Below are 22303 nucleotides of genomic sequence, written 5' to 3'. Positions count from 1 at the left end.
GGTCTTCTTCTCTCAACTCCTCTACACGTTGGGTAGGGAGGGTTGAAGGCCCAGCCACATCCAACAGTGTAGGTCTTGGATGATCATATGGCATCAGGTAGGTAGCAGCCCTCTGTCTGACCCAAGAGGTATATGGCTCCAAAGCAGTGCAGTTCTTTGGACCCAACTCATTCCTACTCTTCTTGTGAATACTGCGCCAAGCGCGGACAAATCTGGCTTTCAGGCCTTGGGGATCTTTACCCTCCTGGAAGAATACACCTTCTAACATAATGTTATTAGGTTTATCCTTCAGGGGGAACCCAAGCTGACGACGTGCAAGAATAGGATTGTAGGTAATCCCACCACATGTACCAAGGAGAGGCACATTAGGGAATTCCCCACAAGAATCGATGATCTGAACGGTATCATACACGCGATCATACCAGGTGATATCATCATTGGTGAGAGACATGAGTCTCTGAGACCACCGTAGACATCCCTTGTTCTCCTTGAAAGCAACTGTCTGCGGCAAGTGCGAAATAAACCACTTGTACAGCAGGGATAGACAGCAGACAATAACTCCTCCATTCTTCATATTCCTCAGATGCATTGAGACATACGCATCACCCAACAAGGTCGGAACTGGATTAAGGACTGCAAAGATCCTAATGGCGTTCATGTCGACGAACTTGTCGAAGTTGGGGAATAGCACCAATCCATAGATGAGCAGCACAAATAGAGCCTCAAAGGCATCCTCACTCATGGCCTTCCCATAAAAGGTAGCTTGGGCAATGAGGAACTCGGAAGGAAAACCCTGAATTCCGCCTTTGGTAGTCAGATTAGCTCTAATCAGATCTTCATCTATATGCAACAAGCTAGCAATCTCTCGAGCAGATAGAATACTCTCTAGGCCACTGAACGGCACTTGATCCAAAATAGGAATCCCAATAAGGTGAGAATATTCCTCCAAGGTCGGCAACAACTGGAAGTCCGGAAATAAGAAGCAATGATAGAGCGGATCATAGAACTGAGCAAGAGTGCTCATCAATCCCTCATCCACCTGAGTAGTCAGCAACGGCAGAAGCTTCCCATAGCGAGCTTTGAAACCCAAGGGATCTAACACATACGATGTCAGATTCCTTAACTCTTTTACATCGGGCTGCTTAAAGCTGTACTTCTTTGTATACCTTTTCGGTCTTTCCATGTCTGAAAATTTTGCAAATAACCCTTTTAAGTTCCTTGAAAATTTTCTCTTTGTGATGACATGAATGCGGATGAATGCGTGAATGCATGAATGCAACAAACACACTCAAGGATCAAACAAAGCACACCAAACAAAGGTCGTGGGAAAGCTCTATGTATCCCTAATATCAATCATCCATTTTGGTGGATTTAGGTTTTCACCTTATCGACACCCAAGTTCCATTGATATTAACGGTACATGAACCGGCTCAAACATTCTTAATATCAACCAGCCGCTTTGATGGATTTTAGGTTTTACACCTGATCCGGGATCCATTGATATTAACAATGTTTGAACGACTCAACCACGAATCACGGGTTTGTTGAGAGTCACGAGCATGGAGTCTCGGTTAAGAATCACCCAAAGGGAGTGTACTAGGGTTTAAACCTGCCAGACATGTTCTACCAGAGGTTCCCATAATCATCGTTCCATCTTTCGAATATTATCGGAGGAACGAATACTCGTATTCCAAGAATATTCTCAAGAGAAACTCTTATGAGTGTAGTATCGCGTGACAATCGTATCAGAACTGACATCTGAACGACCTCCGCACTACGATCCTAAAAATAGGCCAAGATGGGTTTGGTAAACTAAGGTCCTTGGCTTCTGCGGCACATGATTGAAAGAATAATGCCTATCCACAAATAACTTGTGTGACATTATTAGTTCAACATGACCTCCACCAAGTGAATGGGCTCGCAAGTCAACTGGCTAAGGAATACTCCACACCAATCAACAAGACTATGCCATTCTCCTATCCTAGAGAGCACTCGAGTTCGGGTACAGAACTCATCTCACAGATCACCAAAGCAAACAGCAATTGTATATCAAGCAATTCACACATTACAATCAATACAGTTATCCCAAATTGTACAAAAATATGTCAAATAACAAATAATAATATATCACAACAAGGGTGAAAAGTAGGCAATACCACCAGGGATTCTGGTGAGAATTCCCCAGCAGAGTCGCCACTTTTCTGTAGCGGTGTATTCGTCGCTATATGATCTATCGATTAAATCATAAGCTAAGAGATACATTGAAATTTCGAGTCGCCACCGCACTTTTATTTATCCAAAGGATTGGCTAAAAAGCGAACAAAAGCCTAAGAAGTTTTACACGTAGAAAACTAATAAAAAGATCAGAGATTCTGGGTAAGGGGTAAATTACGCAATGGGAAGGTGTTAGGCACCCACTACGTCCTAGGTACTCCTAGGGAGCCCTTTTCACACTTGTTGTAAAAGATTGTTATTTGTTATGACATAAAGATTGTGCAAACATGATTGGGGTGATGAGAAAAGAATATACAATTTAGTTATTTTTGTGTTTTTGTGTTCGAACGGATAAACCCGCTGCCTACGTACCTTCCATCAAAGGTAAGGATCAAAACGCCGTAGTTCGGCTAAAAGATTTCCAAAAAGTGGGTTAGGTTCAATTTTAAACACAAACCCTAGGTCTTACGTTATCCACGGGAGAAAACTCAACCTTATACAAACAACAACGTCCACCATGTGAGAAAAGCTTCAACTTGCCAGGGAGGGGTTAACCCTATAATAGGCAAGGAAGACTTACAATTCAATCACTAAAGACAGAAGGTGAGATTAACATCAACCACTAAGATAAATCAAACCTATAGCTCATGTATGAAAAGATTAATGGACAAAGCCAAAACAAGTGAATGAGTGAAGTTACTGATTATGATTATGAAAATGGAGTCAAAGTATAATTAAGATCAATTCAAATAAGTATTATGAAATGAAGTTTGAAAAAAGGTCAAGGACTTGAGTCCAGGTTTTTAATTTGAAAACATGAAGATGTTTGCACAATACTTATGTCAAATTTGAAAGTCAAGAGTGTGAAAAGTCTAGGACATAATGAATGATGAATGGAAGAGGATGGAAAGTAAAACTTCTTAGGGGGTTCACTTCTTGAGATCATATAGAAGATGATTCAAGTGTGTCCTTTGGAATGGAAATGGATAATAATAAACAAACAAAGCAAAGAAAAGGCGGATACCGGATGCCAATCAATGGTCTTATACCAATCTCCTAAAACAAAACGGGGTATCAGAGGCCACTCAATGGTCTTACACTAATCTCCACAGGCAAAGAAATAAAAAGGCGGATACCGGATACCAATAGATGGGTTTACACCAGTCTCCTAAAACAGAAATGGATATCAGATGCCACTCAATGGACTTACACTAATCTCCTAAAACAAAACAAAAATGAAACATGGAAATCAACTGCCAATTTATCTGGACTTAGGTTAACTCCACAGTATGGTCCTAGGAAATCCAAAGCCACATCACAGGGACTTACAATGGATCCTCACATACAAGAACAAAAGCAACAATATGATCACAGGAATGCAAATGCCAACTTACAGGGACTTATAATTGCAACCTCACATACAATCAGACAAACCAAATTATGATCACAGGAAAGCAGATGCCAACTTACAGGGACTTATAACTGCAACCTCACATACAAATCAAACAAATCGAATTATGATCACAGGATAACAGATGCCAACTTACAGGGATTTATAACTGTATCCTCACATACAAACAGATAAAACAGAAGATATGAGTGACCAATGAGGTCTTACACTCTATCCTTCCATATCATAGGAGCAAATGCCAAAGCAATGGACTTACAACTGTCCTCAATGGGCAAACAACAATGATAACATCACAAAAACAAATGAGATGATCATGCACTAATGGCAATTGATGATGATGATAAATGCATAACATACAGGCAAACAAGTGCACATGAAGCAATCAATCAATCAATGAATATCAGACAACACACTCTATAGCCAAACAAAGGGAGGCTCACACAAGAGGGTTTGACTATGAAAGTCCACTGTAATGGGTGAATGTCGCTCTTAACCTTGCCATTGAGAGGCTAAGGTGAAGCAGATGAATAGGAGATGAGGGGTGTGCCTCATTGCTTCTATCTCAGATCAGAGAGAGCATCAAATAATAGAAAGTGGGGGAGTTCAGAAAGATGGAACTCTTTCCCCTTATTGACTCGATTAGATCTTGGGTTTTTATCTCAATGCTTCAACCATGTAATGGGAGCAAAGAGAGGACACACTGAATAGTGGGGGATAGATTGCTTATCCCTACCTTCCACCAATTGCCTCAAATGAGGACTTTTCCTGCTTGGGACAATTTTAAACACACACAGGCATTGCCTCTTAAGGAGGACTTCAGACAGTTTGCCCGGTCAAATAACAGACCGGGTCTCCAGACTACATGAAGAAGAAGTAATTATACCTCAAAGCAAATGCTAAATAGCAAAGCAAGCAAGTTCAAAGAACTTTAGGCAACTAAAGTACCTGAAAAAGTCAAACTTATTAGTAAACAAGTCAACAGTTCAAACCAAAAGAAATGGATAAACAACAGTCAACCATAAACAGAGGTGCCAAGGCACAAAGCCAAACTCATATGAGTCACACCTACAAAACAAGGGTTAGCACAATATATAATCCAACTTAATCAAATTTGGATGATCTTTGAGGCATTGGTGCTTAACCTGAAACAATAGCTCAATTGTAAGCTTAAAAGACCACTAGGACTAGCCTAGGGTCAAAGATGAAAGAAAAAGTCAAAACAGCAAGGAAAAGTCAACCAAAGTCAAGGTCAAACATTTAGTAAGCAATCACAATTGGATTCACATTCAAATCATGCATCAATGTCATTTTATGCACAAAAGAATGCAAAGCATGGCAAGAAGGAGCACAAATAGGTCAACAGCAAGACTTCATTCAAAAGTCAACCCAAACAATCTCAAAAATTATCAAATAAATCACATTCAATCCTAACATCTAGCATGGCAAGCATGTCAAATTTCATGGCATTTGGATGAGAGGAAGGCAGTCAATTAAAATCATGAAGTCAAACCAAATTCAAGCATGCACAATGAAGGTCAACAAACAAGGGTCAACTTCAAAAAATCATATCAAATTGAAAACAGAAGAGAAATGAATGAGATTAACACCAATGCAAAGCTCAAGATGTCTAGTTATCACATATGAAATTTCATGAACATACAATATGGTATGAGAATTTCCCAAATGAAATGGCAATGTGTAACACCAAAAGTCAACAATTGACTAGGCAAGGAAGAAAATTCACAATCAAATGGAAAACAGCATGATTAAATCCCATAAAATTCATACACAAACTAGACATGTAAGATATCATTCATGCAAAATTTGGGGTCAATTGGATGTAAGGAAGCATGTGAACAAAAATTGGGAAAATGCATATCACTGGTGTGACACAAATTGTCACACCCTACTTCAAAAATTCACAACTAGCAAACCACAAATGATAAATGCACAATCTTTACATCAAAACAAAGATAAATGAGTCTAGTTTCACCACAAAAAATTTCAGGGGCATTGGATGCATCATGACAATTTCACAAAAGGAATGGCAAAGGGTGTCAAATGTGCATACATGTTGAAAAACCAATTATCAATTAAAATCCAGCCAATGAAAAATTAATTAAAAATCATAATCAAATACTAGACATCCATGTGAAGATTATGCAAAAATTTTCATGATTTTTGGATGAATAATGAATGAGAAATGAATTATTGAAGTTGATGATCAATTTGATGAAGCATGAACAAGTAACATGGTTTAGATGGTCAAACAAGGGGTCAGCGTGGCAAAGTTGTAATTCATGGGGAAGTTAAATGAAACGGTGAGTTTTAATGTACTGTGTGTCACACGGTAACAGGGCATGGGAATGGAAAAGCAGTGATAGCATGCAGAACAAACTAAACACACAGACCAAATCGTTTTTTCCATGAAATGAAAACAAATCACTGTTGCAAATAAGTGAAGCGGTGCGCATCAGTGGTGATGTGGCACGCTGGGACTTGGCAAGGCAAAAGAAATAGTGCTGCATATGTAAAACAAAATAAGCCAGCAGCCCAAACGTGTTTCATGAAGTGGACAAATTACTGTGTGCAAATAAATGAAACGGTGAGTTTTGGTTGGAGAGGTGGCACGCAGCGATTCAGTATCGGCAAGGCAACAGTGTGTTCATGCAAACAAAGAATAACAAAAGTAGCCAACACGTGAACAGTGGATTTCTGGAAAAAACGAATTTAGGGTTTGTGTACAGTACAGCGCCAACTTGTTCTTCATCATCAGTCAATCGCGAAAAACAAATTATCCCAGAAACAGCATTTAAATATGGCAATCGATTCAGCACACCAAGCATAATCATAATCCAACATCCATTATCATTAAAACAAACTAACTAAGAAGCAATAAGCAAAAACATCCATGAACATGAAACTTTAAGGTCAGATTTCTCTCAATATAAGCAACCAAAACACACGATTTTAAGCTTAATGCAACCAGCAAACAAAGATCTACAAGAGGCATCTCATGATTTTGAAAAAAGAGAGGGTCGAAATCTTACTTGGATTTGAAGTAAATGGAGCAACAGTGGTTATTTGGATGATGCAGCTTGAAACAGATGAAGCTCTTGGTTTGGAATGATGGCTGGAGGGTAGCTTGAAGCTCAGCAACTCTTGGAAACCCCAAAATCGAAAATCACCATTGTTGGATTCATGAAAAAACAGACCTTGAAATGCTATCCCAGTTGGTATTTTATGCTTAGAAACAACTCTTAATGGTGATTAGATGATGGAAACATGAAGGAATGTTCGAGTTGTTTGGAGATTTTGAACAGAAATTGCCAAATGTCCAAAATGCAAAAGTGAGAGAGTGAGAGTATTTTCTGTTATGGCTGCTGTCTCTAGGGTTGGAATGAGCTGAGAAAGAGCTTTTATATTTCTGTTTAACATCCCTTAATCATGTGGTAAACTTGCTTAGCTTAAATGGAGTGATTTGCCTTTTTGCTAAGTTGCACATAAGTGGAAATGGAGGGTGCATGCTGTACACGAATTGGGCTTGGAAAGGCTGCAGAAGGACCATCCAATTTGCTGTTTTTGGTCTGTACATAAATTGCTAACCTTGATTTGCTTATATGAGCCATTTTGCATATTTGCCAATTTTGCATTTTGGTCCAAAATTGTGGTATGGTGATGGAATGGGCATGAATTTAAGCTTGGAGCAAGTTTCAAATATGATATGAAACAAATCCCAATTGGCCAAATGGAGAAAAGATCAATAAATCAAAAAGTCAACCATGAGTCAAACTTGATTTTTAAATGAAATAGGTCAAAAAATGCCATTTTGAATGGTAGGTTTTTGGTGAATGAAATTTATATTTTTGGAAAGAGGAGGGAAAATGTGGTTTGTAGGAAAAAACCCCACCAAATTTGGCCTTATGGTTCATGAGTTATGGCTTGTTGAAGTTCACAAATTTTTGAATTTGAATTGATCATATCTTGACAACCACACATGGGATTTGAGAGTTCTTGGACTTTTTGAAAATGGGAGAACAAGATCTTCAACTTTCATGTTGGGCAAAAATTCATTTGAAGCTTGTATCATGATGTAAGTTGATGATCAAGAAGTTTCCACTTTTGGCAGTTAAAATTACAGGTCCACTTTCTATTTCTGGAAAATTTTCTGTTTGACTTGATTTTCTTCCATGATGAGGTTTGGCATGATAGATGAGGCTTATACAAGCATGAATGAACTCCTTCAGATCAATTCTATCCATCAAATCATTGATTAAATCAACAGTTGACCAAGTTTGACTTTTCTAGGGTTTTGGGTGACTGAACCTCTTCTGATGAATTCCAAACCCTAATTCCTTGAGAACTTGACTTCAAATGATGTCCCAAGATATATGAACTCTTGATTATGGATCATGGTGCCCAAATTCTGCAAGAATGGCCACCATCCATTGCTTTGACTGACTGTTGACTGTCTTTGACCTAATTGCTGATGACTGCTTCAACTGCAAGCAAAAGGGTTAGATGACAATATTTTTGTACTTTTTGGTTAGTAAACATATGAAAGGCAAAGATATACAAATGCAAAGTATGCTTGGTGATCAAGAAACAAACCACAAGGCAAACTACCCACTAGGAGGGAAACTAGGGCATGCAGTGATCCTTGAGGCCATGATATGATATGATATGGGCCATGAGGGATCTTAGGGCCAGAATTGGGGTCTTACAATAATACAACTAAATTCAAAGTCTTCTCATTTATGGATGGATTTTCCGGATATAATCAGATTAAAATGGCACCCGAGGATATGGAGAAAACAACATTCATCACACCTTGGGGAACATTTTGTTATCGAGTGATGCCCTTCGGTTTGAAGAACGCCGGAGCCACGTATCAACGAGCTATGACTATCTTGTTTCATGATATGATGCACAAGAAGATTGAGGTATATGTCGATGATATGATCGCCAAGTCAAGATCGGAGGCTGTACTCCCAGTAGAGGTGGAGATCCCATCAATGAGAGTCTTGATGGAGGCCAAGTTGACTGATGCTGAATGGGTTCAGAGTCGTTATGACCAGCTGAACTTGATAGAAGAAAAGAGATTGACTAGCATGTGCCATGGTCAGTTATATCAACAGAGAATGAAGAAAGCTTTTGATAAGAAAGTCAAGCCTCGTGTGTTCCGAGAAGGTGACCTTGTGCTCCAGAAAGTTTTGTCTTTCGCGCCCGATTCCAGGGGCAAGTGGACTCCGAACTATGAGGGTCCGTATGTTGTTAAGAGAGCCTTTTCAGGCGGTGCTTTGATACTTACAGCTATGGATGGGGAGGATTTCACTCGTCCTGTGAATTCAGATGCAGTCAAGAAATACTTCGCCTAAAAAAAAAATAATAAAAAAAAAACTGAATAGCTCGCTAAGTTGAAAACTAGAAAGGGCGACTTAGGCAAAAATGAGCGTCTCGGTGGATTGAAAACCCGAAAGGGCGGTCCAGGCAAAAGTTAGAGACACAAAAAATATATAATAATGATATATGTATCCCGCTAGATTGAGTACCTCATCCTGGGGCAATCTAGGCAAAAATTAGGGATTTGGCAAGTAACTGCATCCTGACAAGACTTTGTTCTACAACTGTCGTCCGTCAGAGATTCTTGCTCATTATCAGCCAAAGCTTCAAATACATCGGATTCAGAATTGGTGGAGAAATGGTCATTATGTTCAATGTAGCCCTTTTCCAATATATATCACCAATTTCAAATTTGTAAAGATCTATGGAGTCTTGCCATTCGCAGACTACCATTCTATCAAATAAATTTAAGCCTTTTATCCAATTATTGGCACTCTTATCTGTTTCTATTCAACAAATGTTTTGCATGTTTTGATTAAGAAAATATCATTGTTTTAAACGATCAAATTTTTTATAATTTGTTTTTAAACAGCGTGAACATTCACAATGACGAAAGGATACTTAGGAGATCCTCAGTGCTCTCCCAAGGGTGGTACGATCCCCAACAGGGTAAGATTTTTGTCCATATTCTTGGCATGACTGTATCTCCTCCCTCCGGAACCCCTTGTGGTTTATCCTACCAAGTGGATTGCTCTTTGAGAGTCACCTCTCTTCCCTTCAGCAGAGTAGCAATCTTTCTTCCTCAGCAACTTGGATCTCTTTGGGCAAGAGCGGTATTTGGTGGTTGATCCCGATAAATCCTTTATCTCCTCGGATAGATTCCCCAGCAGAGTTGTTAGTGTGGTGGACCTTGTCTGTGATAACTCTCGTCCCCAGCTGGAATGATTGATGATTCATCCCCTGTAGAGTTCTTTGCTTCCTGGTATCTCTGATCCACAGCAGATTGGATACTCTCCGGTGAACTTGGCTTTCTCTCTTAAGATGTAGTACCGGGTGGTTAATTCTTGGACCTGGTTGTGTTAGATATGTCTGTCTGTCAGCATACATCATACATAAACCACACATATTCATGCATAATTATAACATTCAGGTATTCATGTTGCATTCTTTGCCATATATCGTTGTTTGTTGTCTCCTGCTATTTGGTGATATACTTCCCCAAGCAGACGTGTGTGTCTGATCTCTCCATATAGAATCAGCTCCATAAGCAGAAAGCGTCTATCCTTTCTTCCATATTCCCCACGGGTTATATCCTCGTGGATGTTGATTGTTTTTGTTCCTTCCCAACACATATACTGGGATGGTTTTCCCCATTAAGTTATATCCTCACCGGGACAAGTCTTGATTTGGTATGCCTATCTAGTTTGATCCTATATCGATCTCTTGAGACTCTTTTCCTGTTTCCCCGTGGTAAATGAATAATCGCTCAATAATTAGTAATTATTATCCCGGCGGAGTCTGTGGTTCTCTACCCTCATACCGGTAGTTGTAAGTCATATTTTTGTGGTCTACTACCCAGTAACCGGTAGTTGTAAACCCCATTTTGTCCCCGTGCAGAGTTAAACCTTGATTGTTGTTCATCCTAACCGATGACGGGTACTCTCTTTTGTGGTTCTCTACCCTCATACCGATAGATGTAATTCCCTCCTTGTTGGTTATCTTTATACAAAATTCGATATTGACATTCCTTAATTTTTTAGTATACCACCCAGTAACCGGTGATATATCTCTTGGATAATTGCTCTAATTACGCAATTTATCCCCAGCGGGTCATCTCTCGTCTATCTTGTTGTTGTTAGTAACGATTGTTCCTCCCCTGATTGGTCATCATTATATACCTAGTTACGGTATCCCGATGCCTTTTCTTTTCGGTCGATTTATCCTTTATTAACCCAGTAACCGGTTGTGGATAATCGTCCATGCGAGTATATTATCTACGTTCTGACGGTAATAGATAGTATATCTCATGCACTCTTTGGTCGAAACCTTTTGTTCTTCCCCAGTTGAGTAAGATTCGTACCCCCTTTTCGGAGTCGAATGTCCATCCCATAATCGAGTTTGCTTTTTGCCCTCTTTTTGGATGATGAGTGTTTTGGGAATATTCCCCAATTCACGCCTTGATTGGTCATCATTATATACCTAGTTTCGGTATCCCGATGCCTTTTCTTTTCGGTCGATTTATCCTTTATTAACCCAGTAACCGATTGTGGATAATCGTCCATGCGAGTATATTATCTAAGTTCTGACGGTAATAGATAGTATATCTCATGCACTCTTTGGTCGAAGCTTTTGTTCTTCCCCAATCGAGTAAGATTCGTACCCCCTTTACGAAGTCGAATATCCATCCTATCATCGAGTATGCTTTTAGCCCTCTTTTGGATGATGAGTGTTTTGGGAATATTCCCCAATTCACGCCTTGGTTGGTCACCTATTATATGCCCAGTAACCGGTATCCCTGGTGTTCCCTCCTCTCTGCTCCCTATTATGACTTTTTATCCTCTGTGGAGTCAGATTTTCCTGAGTTGAGATATACCTTTTTAGGTCTTCCTCAGATGATTTGGTTGATTGATATCTCTCACCCTTATACCGGTCTTAGATATTCATCCTTCCCGAGCATGTTGTATCTCACCCTCATACCGACGATCAGATCACATGTCTCCTTGAGCTTATTACACAGTAACCGGTAACACCTCGTCCCGCTGCTTCCCCAGGAGTGTCCTTTTAGGCATCCCCAGCGAAGTTCCTTAGTGGATTGTTTTCATCCGGATTTTTATCTTAAGTATCCGTTGTGGATAGTTTTTGCTGTATTGGCATATTCCCCAATACATGCACCTTTGAGTCAGCTCGGGTCTTTCCATTGGATATTTTCCCTTTGGAATTCTGTTCCCCAAGCGTTGAGTCGTGACATGCTCACGCATTTTATTCCCTCTCCTATCCCCATAAGAGTCCCCAGAGTCTCTGTCCCATCGAGTGTATTTCTCATATGGATTGTCAGTTTCTCCAGATGTCTTTTCTTCTTTGTGGACACATATCCCCACAGAGTTCGTACTATTTGCATACATACATCTGCATCATGAGGTCTCTTAGGGACCAAAATTTGTCTCTCTGTTATTATTTAAGCCCATTCTACCTCGTAGAGACGAAGATTTTAACCTTCACTTCTCCGGCTAGAATGACCTTAAATAGGGGCATCTGTAAGACCCCAATTTTGACCCTAAGATCCCTCATGGCATCATAACATTGCGTTTGCATAGCCTCAAGGATCATGAGCATCTTGGTTCCCTTTGCCTTTGGATGGGACTCCTTGTGATTGGTTTGAGATCACCAAGCATGCTTGAATTATACATCATTGTTTCTCTTACTTTTGTTTACTAAAAAAAAAAAGAAAAAAAAAAGAAAAATAAATAAATAAATAAATAAAAAATAACAAATTCTTTTTTTTTTGGACTTGGGCCTCTCTCATTTGAGCCCACAGGTCCACAAAAACCAGGTTATAAATTCAGAGTTTCAGTGAAACAAAAGGAGACCATTCCTATTACCCTGGCAGGAAAAAGAAAGTGAGAGAAGAGCTGACAGAGTTCAGAGCAACCTCCAGAGGCAAACCCTCAGATTGCTCTGCAAACCTCACGGGTGCAACTCAATTTCAATCGATCCTCCCCAATCAGGTATGCCCTATTTCCACTACTTTATACTTTCAACCTGAATTTTTTTGATACCCTTTTAATGTAAGTGTTTGACAAGAGGTTTAGGCCTCTTGCCCTTGGTTGCTTTTTGTGAGTTTTTTTTTGTGAATTTTAATGGCATGATTCATGTGGTTACATTTTGATTTGGGGGCAACTCTTGATTACCCTATCTTGTTTCTCTAACTTGTTTGTTGAGTTTTTTGTGAGGGCTCACATAACTCTTGCAGAGATGGCCTGGTGTTCCACTTTATTTGTGGGATACCCCCTGGAGGTTTATTCCGATTACCTGTGCTTAATGGCTTGAGATATTTGTTTGTGACTGCTTATTCCAAAGGATGGGAGCTACTTGGATCATCAATATGATCTCAAGAGGGGAACTCCTAATGTGGTTTTATTTTCTTTTCCCTTATCTCTTGTATGTTCAGGAATTTAACCCTTTTTCCCCCATTCTAACCCAAGCCAAAACTTTTTGTGCAAACAATAACTTTTGTTTTCAATATTAGAAACCTAAGCCTTATGATTTTGATTTTCAAACTTGTTTTTCATAAAACTTATTTTGAATTGAACCTTTTAATCCACTTTAACCATATTTTTTGTAAATACTTTTAATTGGTAAATATAACCCAGTCAAATACTTTTTGTGGTTTCAATGGCCACCTTCTTAATCAAACCCTTTTTTTATAACCATTAGCTATTAGGTTTGAATTATCCTTGAGGTAGATATGATACTCACCTTTATCCTTAGTGATGGACAATGAGTCTTCCATGCTTATTATAGGGTTAACCCCTCACTAGCATGTTGAAGCTATCCTCACATGGTGGATTTGTGGTTTTAGGTTGAGTTTTCTCCCTTTGATAACAAAAGACCTTAAGGTTTTTGGACCAATCAATTCACCAACTTTTTTTTTGAATTTTTTTACCCCGAACTACGAGGTTTTGATCCTAATCTTTTTTTAAGATGGTACGTAGGCAATGGGTTCATCCATTCAAACACAAACTGTAAATAAATTTGTATATTCTTTTCTCATCCCTTCAATCATGTTTGCACAAATAAATTTTCACAAAAAAAAACAACAACCTTACAACAAATGTGAAAAGGGCTCCCTAGGAGTACCTAGGATGCTTTGGGTGCCTAACACCTTCCCATTGCATAATCAACCCCCTTACCCAGATCTCTGACATTTTTACTAGTTTTTGATTCGATAAAACTTTTAGGTTTTTGTTCGTTTTCTAACCATTCCTTTGGATAAATAGAAGTGCGGTGGCGACTCGACTTGTATGATTTACCTTGGATTTAGTCAATATCTCTAATGGTAACGAATACCCCGCTACATAAACGGGCAGCGATTAAAACATTATCATAATATTGACAATGGAGACTATTCAAACATTCTAAGACTTATAGAGTTGCCTGCTCAACCACAAAATTAGTACATCGTAACGTTACTGTCGAACTTACGACATTAAACAAAGTGCTTAGTGGGAGACAACCCACCTTTTCTTTTATTTGTTATCTTTGTTACTAAGTATTTTTCTTCTTTGACTTTCATTTGTATTTTTGCTCCCCTTCCTTGATTCTATGCAGTAATACTTGTTGCTTCTAGTTACTAACTTAGAAACATTGGATACTGATTAACAGGCGAATTTATAACTAGTTAGTTACTAACTTTCATCATGCAACCAGTAGACACAGTTTTAAGAGGTAGAGTTCAGAGAAGGCGCTATGATTATATAGCTCGGAAGGATATGGCTTTATCCATATATTATGATGGACCTACCATGGATAGGTTAGGTATCCGAGACAACATCTTATTTATGTTTAACCAGTTAGGATGGGAGAATGCTGCTATTAAGAGAAGGTTTATCTCTTACCGTGAACTCACCCTAGAATTCCTTAGCTCCCTAGTTTACAACCCCGAGCATGGTTACGAACTTAACAAAGGGTTGATTTCCTTTAGGCTTTTTAGCATGGACTTCACTTATAACCGTAGAGACCTTGTTGACCTCCTAGGATTTCCTAGTGGCCCATTTGTTTTCACTACCCGCCAGGAGGAATTAATCGATGACATCGACCTAGATTACTTTTGGGGTAGTTTAACTGGAGATTACCACCCTAACCCAAACGAGATGCACTCCCAAATGATCCATAACCCTGCTATCCGCTACTTCCATAAAATACTAGCCCACACCCTGTTTGGTAAGGAAGAGAACAACACCATAGTGTCACGAGATGAACTTTTCATCTTACTCTGTGTCGACCAAGGTCGACATGTCAATATTATGACATTTATGATGGAGAGATTCATTCACCTTGCAAAGACCAATCGCACCCCAGTCATAATAGGTGGCCTAGTAACCATGATAGCTGATGCCATTGGACTTAGACGCCCACTTTACGAGCATGTACCATTTGGACACATCCAACCCATGGACATTGAATTTTGCTTTAACCGTAGAATCATAGGCAACCTTGGGCCGAATACTTTTGATTACCTCATTAACAACAAAGTTGTCAGACTATTTACCTTGCCTAACCATGAGAGAACAAGTGTTCATAACCGCAATAATTGGCTTTATGATTTAAATGAACACCCAATTGATCCACCTTCACCTCCTGCGACACCGCCTATATATGAGTATTTCAATGACCCTATCCATGTTGATGAATCTAACCCTGAAACACCCCCAAACTACTATAACATAGATGAACCGGAACTTCCATCCTATTCAGATAATCTTGCCATGCTTCTTACCCGTCTGAATGATTTCCATGCTGACATCACAACTGTGAAAGAAGAGATAAAGATCATGCGCCTTGATATCTTAGGCCTAATGGATGTAGCCGTCGAACAGTTTGATCATTTGAACCAGGCTGTAGCTGCATTAGGACAGAACCGTGGCTGATTTCACTGACCACTGATCTCTCCTACTCACACTAAGCAATGAGAACACTGCCATGTTTTGTATGGGGAGGGAGCACATTTTATTGCTTTTATTTATTGCTCTTTTATCGTTATTATTTCTTACATTACATTTAATTTTAATCTTTTAATTTAATAACATTGCTATTTATTTATTTATGCTTCTATATTTATTTATTTATGCTTCTATATTTATTTATTTATGCTTCTATATTTATTTATTTATGCTTCTAAATTCAATTGCTCAGTCATTATATTATACTGTATTAAACTGCTTAAACTGTTGCAACATTTAATGAGAAAATTTGCAAACAAGCGTGTGACGACCGTCACAAATAGTGTGATGCCCTTCTCACAGACGTGACGACCATCACGAATCCACCATGCTCATCACACAACATGCAGATGACCGTTACGCTTAGCTGACCGTTGCAGACGACAGTTACACACCCGTTGCGCGTGACGACCGTCACCCCCCTGTGACGACCGTCACGAAACCAGAGAGCACGCCTATAAATATAGGCGCACTTCCTCTCTTCTTCCTCATCAATCATCCTACTCACACCACTCTTCTCTCCATTATTCAATTCTTTACCTTCTTTCAAGCAAGAAGCGTGTAACTCACGATATCCATCCTTCCCACCAACACCTATAATTTCATAAACCTCACCAATGGCTCGTCAAGAGAGAGCAGCTCCATACCTCTCCACTGTCGTATTCAGAAATGGAGAAGCCGGCGAGCGCCAAAGAGACAACTACCTCAAATTCTATCAACGTTCAGTCCAAGCAACGAGGTATGTTGATAACGAATGTCTGACGGAGCTGGGACTTCTAGACGGTGTGGGTTGGATGTTGACAAACTCCGGTTTGACACAACTTTGCACCATACCGCAACCAACTTACGAGGCACTGACCCTAGAATTCCTGAGTTCCTTCTCCTACATTACCCCCCTGGCGCAACTCAGTTTCTCACCAGAGTCGCCACATTCAGAATGTTCGGTATCGAGTATTCTCTAAACCAAACTCAGATAGCGCGAATGCTTGGTTTCCGACATGGAGAGGGAGTTCACTGTTGTTTCCCTGACGGATGGTCAGAGATAGCATTTGGAGTATGGCACAACCTGACCAACATGAACGCCACAAGCTGGGATACGCTCAACGCAACTTACATTCACAACCAAGCTATTAGATATTTCCACCGAGTCCTGGGGCACACGGTTTTCGGAAGAGTCAGCAATCACAAGGTAAACTCCAAGGAACTATTCCTTCTTCACTGTGTGTTCACCCCGGTCGCATTCAATGTCACTCCATTCCTATTAGCCAACATTTAGGCTGCTTGCATGAGAGGCAGCCAGACGTTTTATTTTGGGGGAATCATCACCTCCATAGCACTAGGCCTGAATCTGGGAGATAGGCTCGCCGACTTGCCAGCCTTGCAAGCAGAGTTCCTCGACATCGACTATTGTCGTGCTTCACACCTGATCAAGGCCAGAGACGACGGGAAGTATCATCATGTGGTTAGAAACAAAATAGTTCGAAGCATCATCATGCCCAACAGAAACCGTACAGATCCGCAGAATATGGCAAATTAGATTTTTGATCTGAACGCCCCTGAGGAAAATGAAGAAGATCCTAGTAATGGAGCAGATGAAGTCGAGGGGGAACTTGACCGAGGCATGCCACAACCACCGCCTGAGTACGCTGCAAAGACATCTTCCTGAGGCCAACGAAGAAACGAGCGAAGACCCGCCACCATGGAAAACATCTACGCTGAGATGTTGCGACACAACTAGAGGATGGAAGAACGCCAGACGAAAATGATGCAAGCAATCCAGCAGATACAACGGGATCAACACGACTATGCAAACGGCACGACCAGGGGATGGCGGAGCTTTTAGACCAGATGAGTGCCCTGACATATCGCGTAGATGCCATCCAGGAGTACACTCAGCATGTGGGATTGGATCCTACCCAGCGAGGAAGATGTGAGCGCGCACAAGCAAGAGCCAGAGCATGCAGACGTCAACAGCGTGACGACGAGTAGCGATCTTCTTGTTTCTTCTCTTTTTCTTTATATTGTCACATTGGGGAGAATGATTTGTTTAAATGTGGGAGGAAACCCCTATCTTTCCTTTACTTGTTTCTATTTTTAGCCAATACAAATTTTTTTTGTTTATCTTTATTAAGTCGTTACCATCATTCAATCATTTATACATAATTTGGCATAACAAATTTTTTTGTCCTTAAGATTAAATGCATACCCTACGAGTATATAGGTTGTCTTACAGAGGTTCTATTAGGAAACTGAGAAAAATCTAACAAGATTGATACCGTCCCGACACCTTAGATCCCTCACTTCTGCGAGATCAGTTTGAATACCCATTATACCGATACCTTAAGTCTCCATTCTAGATTAACCCCTAGTAGTTTATACTAGCAGTCAACACCGTCTCAAGCACAAACCACGTGAAGAGCCAATGAATATAAGTGTTTGATGTCTACGAATTAAAGAAAATCCTTCATACTTTTTGCTATCATGAAATTGATAAATGAACCATACAAACGGTTGCAAGATATACAAAAGGAAGTAACAGAAATACCTGGCTGGTTGGTCCAGAGGTACCTGGTACTGTACTCGGTAGGGCGAACTACGGTTCGATCCCCCACAACCTTCAAAAGGGGATATATAAAGGGGTACCGCACTAGTGTACCAGACCTCGCGCTAAGAAAAGGATCAAAGTCACTAACTGGCTACTTCACTAAGTGCGTATGAAGGCAAAGGGATTAATGTGATTGCGCTAGAATGAAACCGGGTGAAATAGGAACGAGAGACACTAGGTTGAGCTATAATAGCATGATTCGAACTGGCTTGTACAAAGGAGAGGTCTACGTTAATGCTTATTGCTTGTGTCGTCACTGTATCTTTAGTGTTTTACTTGAGTATCGGCCATCTTAACAAACCACCTGACAACCACGTACGAATTGGAAATGTATTCGCGTTTAACTATGTTTTCAAAATTTCATTTGCTCGAGGACAAGCAAAGATTCAAGTTTAGGGGAGTTTGATAACGCGAAAATACATCATATATTTGCCTTGATTTACACTCAAAGATCATACCACTTTAGTTTATATTCCGATTATTCCGCAAGTATTCGAGTTATTTTTGCAGGTATTTCAATCTCCATGCCTAAATGAGCAAAATGTAGAAAAGGAAGAAAAAGAAGAAGAAATAGATGAGAAAGCATCAAAAAAACAGAAAACAGAAGAACACAGAAATTGCTGATGTGACGACCGTCACAAGGCGCATGACGACCGGCACGCCCAGCCTGTGACAACCATCACAGGACCATGACGAGCGTCACACGGCCATAATTCACGCCTTGAAGCAGTCAACAGAAGCGTGCAAAACGTGCCTATATTCTCACAACAGAACCACTTTCCCGTGGATTTCTCAATGAACCGAGTCATTCCTTGTTTTCCTCAACTACCATGACCTACCAAGAGATAGAAAAAGGACAAAAGTTGGAAAAAAGGGGACGTCTACTCTCCCTCGGCAATTTATATTTTCTACAACATTTTAGCTTTTTAGTGTTATTTTCCTTCAGCAACATTTGTTTTCCCTTTCCGAAAGTCAGTGACCATTCCGTTTAGCATTTCCGTTTTCCCCTTTCCTTTCCATTTTTTAGTTAGCCAAAGTAGTAGTTTCCTACACTGGGGAACTACTACACTTTATTTAATTTCGTAAGCAATTGTATCGAAGAAGCAGAATCCTACCGACCTGTGGAGGACTGCTCAAGTACTCCAAGATTCGACGTACTCTGTTAATCCAATTGCCAGGTTTTTTTAATTCAATTATTATTATTATTGCTCTATTATTATAATTATGTTTGTTGCACTGTTAATCTGTTTATGCTCGTCTGTGTTTGCGCTATTTAACATGTCTGGCTAAACTACCAGTATCGGTATGTAACAATTTAATCAGACGGGATTTAATAATAATCGGTGAAAACTCCTTTTCTCAAACAATCTTTTCGGATGTGGTTTTTAATTTAAATTTAATTAACTTTGTCACAAAAGTGAGAATCTATTTAATACGATTTTGCCACAAGAGTGGGAAATTAACTAAGGTGAGAACCAACAATCGCGAGAGCGTGAGGCTTGAACTGGATAGTAAAAACTAGGCATTGATTTTAAAAACAGCGAGAGTACTTTAAAAGCAATTAGAACTTATCTATTTTCAAAAAGTATTTTTAACTTCAAATGGGACAGCGAGAGCGTACATTCTGACTTAAAGCTATAGGTCGAATCAACAATCACGAGAGTGTGAGATAAAGCCTTTTAAATAATTATTTTCTACTGAAAGATATTTAGTATTTAAATTATACACCGATGACTTATTGAATCCCTGACGATTAATGCGTTCCATACTGATTCCTCCTATTAATACTTTCTTAAAACTTAACTTTCCTTAGATTTAATTTTCTGCAACCAAACTTCTAAAAATCATTCCCTTAGCTAAACATAGTAACGTCGGCAGCATTAGTTTGACCATCGATCCCTGTGGGTTCGATATCTTTTAAAACTAAAACGACTGGACTGTGCACTTGCAGTCAAGTACTCGATTGACTATATTCTATATACAGTCACAATCACGTATCAGAAACTATGAGGGTTATTACATGGAGTACTATAGCAGCTTCAACTCTTCTTGGAGTGCCTTTGGGATACAATAGATCATATCATAAAGGTCCCACATTTGCTCCTCCTCTTGTTATGAAGGCCATTTGGAATGATAGCACAAACTCAACAACTGAAGAAGGTATTATATATATATTATATATAATATATATATATATATATATATAATATATATATATCTTCGTTGTTTCAACTTTGATTTTAACTATATAACTTTTTAGATTTAAACTCGGATTACCATATTTTTAATTATTTTTCCTGCAAACAAGAATTTAATTGACCCAAGTGTGTTTGCCGATGTGAGTGATATCCCTATCCAAGATTTGCGAAATTTATGAGTCAATGAAGACAGATTAATGAATTTTATTAGTAACTCTGTCAAGATAGTGATGGATCATGTATACTTATTAATATTATTCTTCATTTGATGGTATTAATTACACTTTTATTTTATTCTTATGGGTTTTGTATTGATTATTATTCTAGTAAGTTCCATTGCGTCCCTTAATTGTGGAAGGTGATCACTCAATATCATATTCTATTGTTAGAGTTGTCTCTGATAAGTTTAGAGGACCCATTAATATTCTTCATATTGATGCACATCCCGATCTCTCTGAAAACTTTAATGATAATTATTATTCACATGCTTTACCATTTGCTCGAATCATGGAGGGTAAATATGCCAATCGACTTGTCAGAGTATTTTTTTCAAATATTATTTCATCTATTATCATATTACATACTTAACACCAAATTTTATCTGTCTTTTGACCTTGTACTTCAAATACTTTTCAATCAGCATTCCCAGTGCAATGGCTAAAATGTATTTTGCACAATCCACAATAACCAGATATGCATTTGAAATCTCAACCAAAATTTAAAATTAATATTTTAATTTGTAAAATAAATTGAATATGTATGTTTTTTCATGCTCCTAACTCATTAATTTATTTATCATAGGTTGGTATACGATCAATAAATGATGCTGGAAGACAACCAGGCAAAAAATATGGAGTATAGATACATGAAATGAGAAATTTTGCAAAAAATCGCGAATATTTAGAGAATTTGGTCTCTTCCTCTTTTCTCTATTTTTCTTTCTTATGATCTATTTTTGTAATGTTTGATATATTAAAATTTTGAACTTATTTTTTAAAAAAGTTATTGATTTTTAAATATATGTTGATGTTTCAACTCAGGGGGTCATCACGAGGGAATATTTACATTGTGATTTTTCTCTACCAGGTACATATATTGTGAGAGACAAAATGCAGACTCATCCAAAACCTTAAGGTGATAGGTGTGCGAGTTCTCTCCCTTAAAGTTTCACTTTCTAATCAATACAGGACTTTCCCATATTTTGTATGTGGTGTTCTTAACTCACACTTGCTTTTTCTCAACAATATCTATAACTTTTTTTTACACTAATACATAAATATAAATAAATGTTATCGCTAAGGATTAAACCTTGATAAATTTATTTGTGCAGACACTTGATATAGGTGAAGGTTTAAAAGGTGTATATGTATCAATAAATGTTGATTCTCTTGATCCAGACTTTGCTCCAGGTGTGCCTCACATTGAATTTGGAGGTCTTTCTTTCAGATACATTCTAAACATTCTTCAGAATCTCAAAGGCAGTATTATTTGTGGAGATGTTGTTGAATTCAATCCACTGCGTGGTGTTAGTAATAGAATGACTGCACTTCTTATTGCTAAGTTGGTCCGAGAGTTGGCAGCAAAGATGTCCAAATGATGAATTAAGTGGTTCTTTTGCTGTTGGGATTTAGTTTTTACTAAGTTTAATTGGAAGCATTAATAAAAGAGTTAGTGTGTAAGTGTGCTTTAAGCTTTAACTAGTCTAAGTCAATGCACATTAATATTTATGCATTTGTTTTTAATTTTCTAGTTTTGAGTTTATGGCTAAATAAAGACTTGTCAATGTTTTTTTTTTGGTAATGTTTGTGTAGAT

General features: G+C 38.8%; 1 pseudogene; it reads left to right on the top strand.

Annotated features, from left to right (window-relative positions):
• The first annotated feature begins 20298 nt into the window (after positions 1-20298).
• Positions 20299-22087, top strand: LOC127105544 (arginase 2, chloroplastic/mitochondrial-like; annotated as a pseudogene).
• The last annotated feature ends 216 nt before the right edge of the window (positions 22088-22303 follow it).

Source organism: Lathyrus oleraceus, chromosome 7 (genome assembly GCF_024323335.1).
Source record: "Lathyrus oleraceus cultivar Zhongwan6 chromosome 7, CAAS_Psat_ZW6_1.0, whole genome shotgun sequence".
Taxonomy (NCBI): domain Eukaryota; kingdom Viridiplantae; phylum Streptophyta; class Magnoliopsida; order Fabales; family Fabaceae; genus Lathyrus; species Lathyrus oleraceus.
This window is presented reverse-complemented; position numbering and strand designations above follow the sequence as displayed.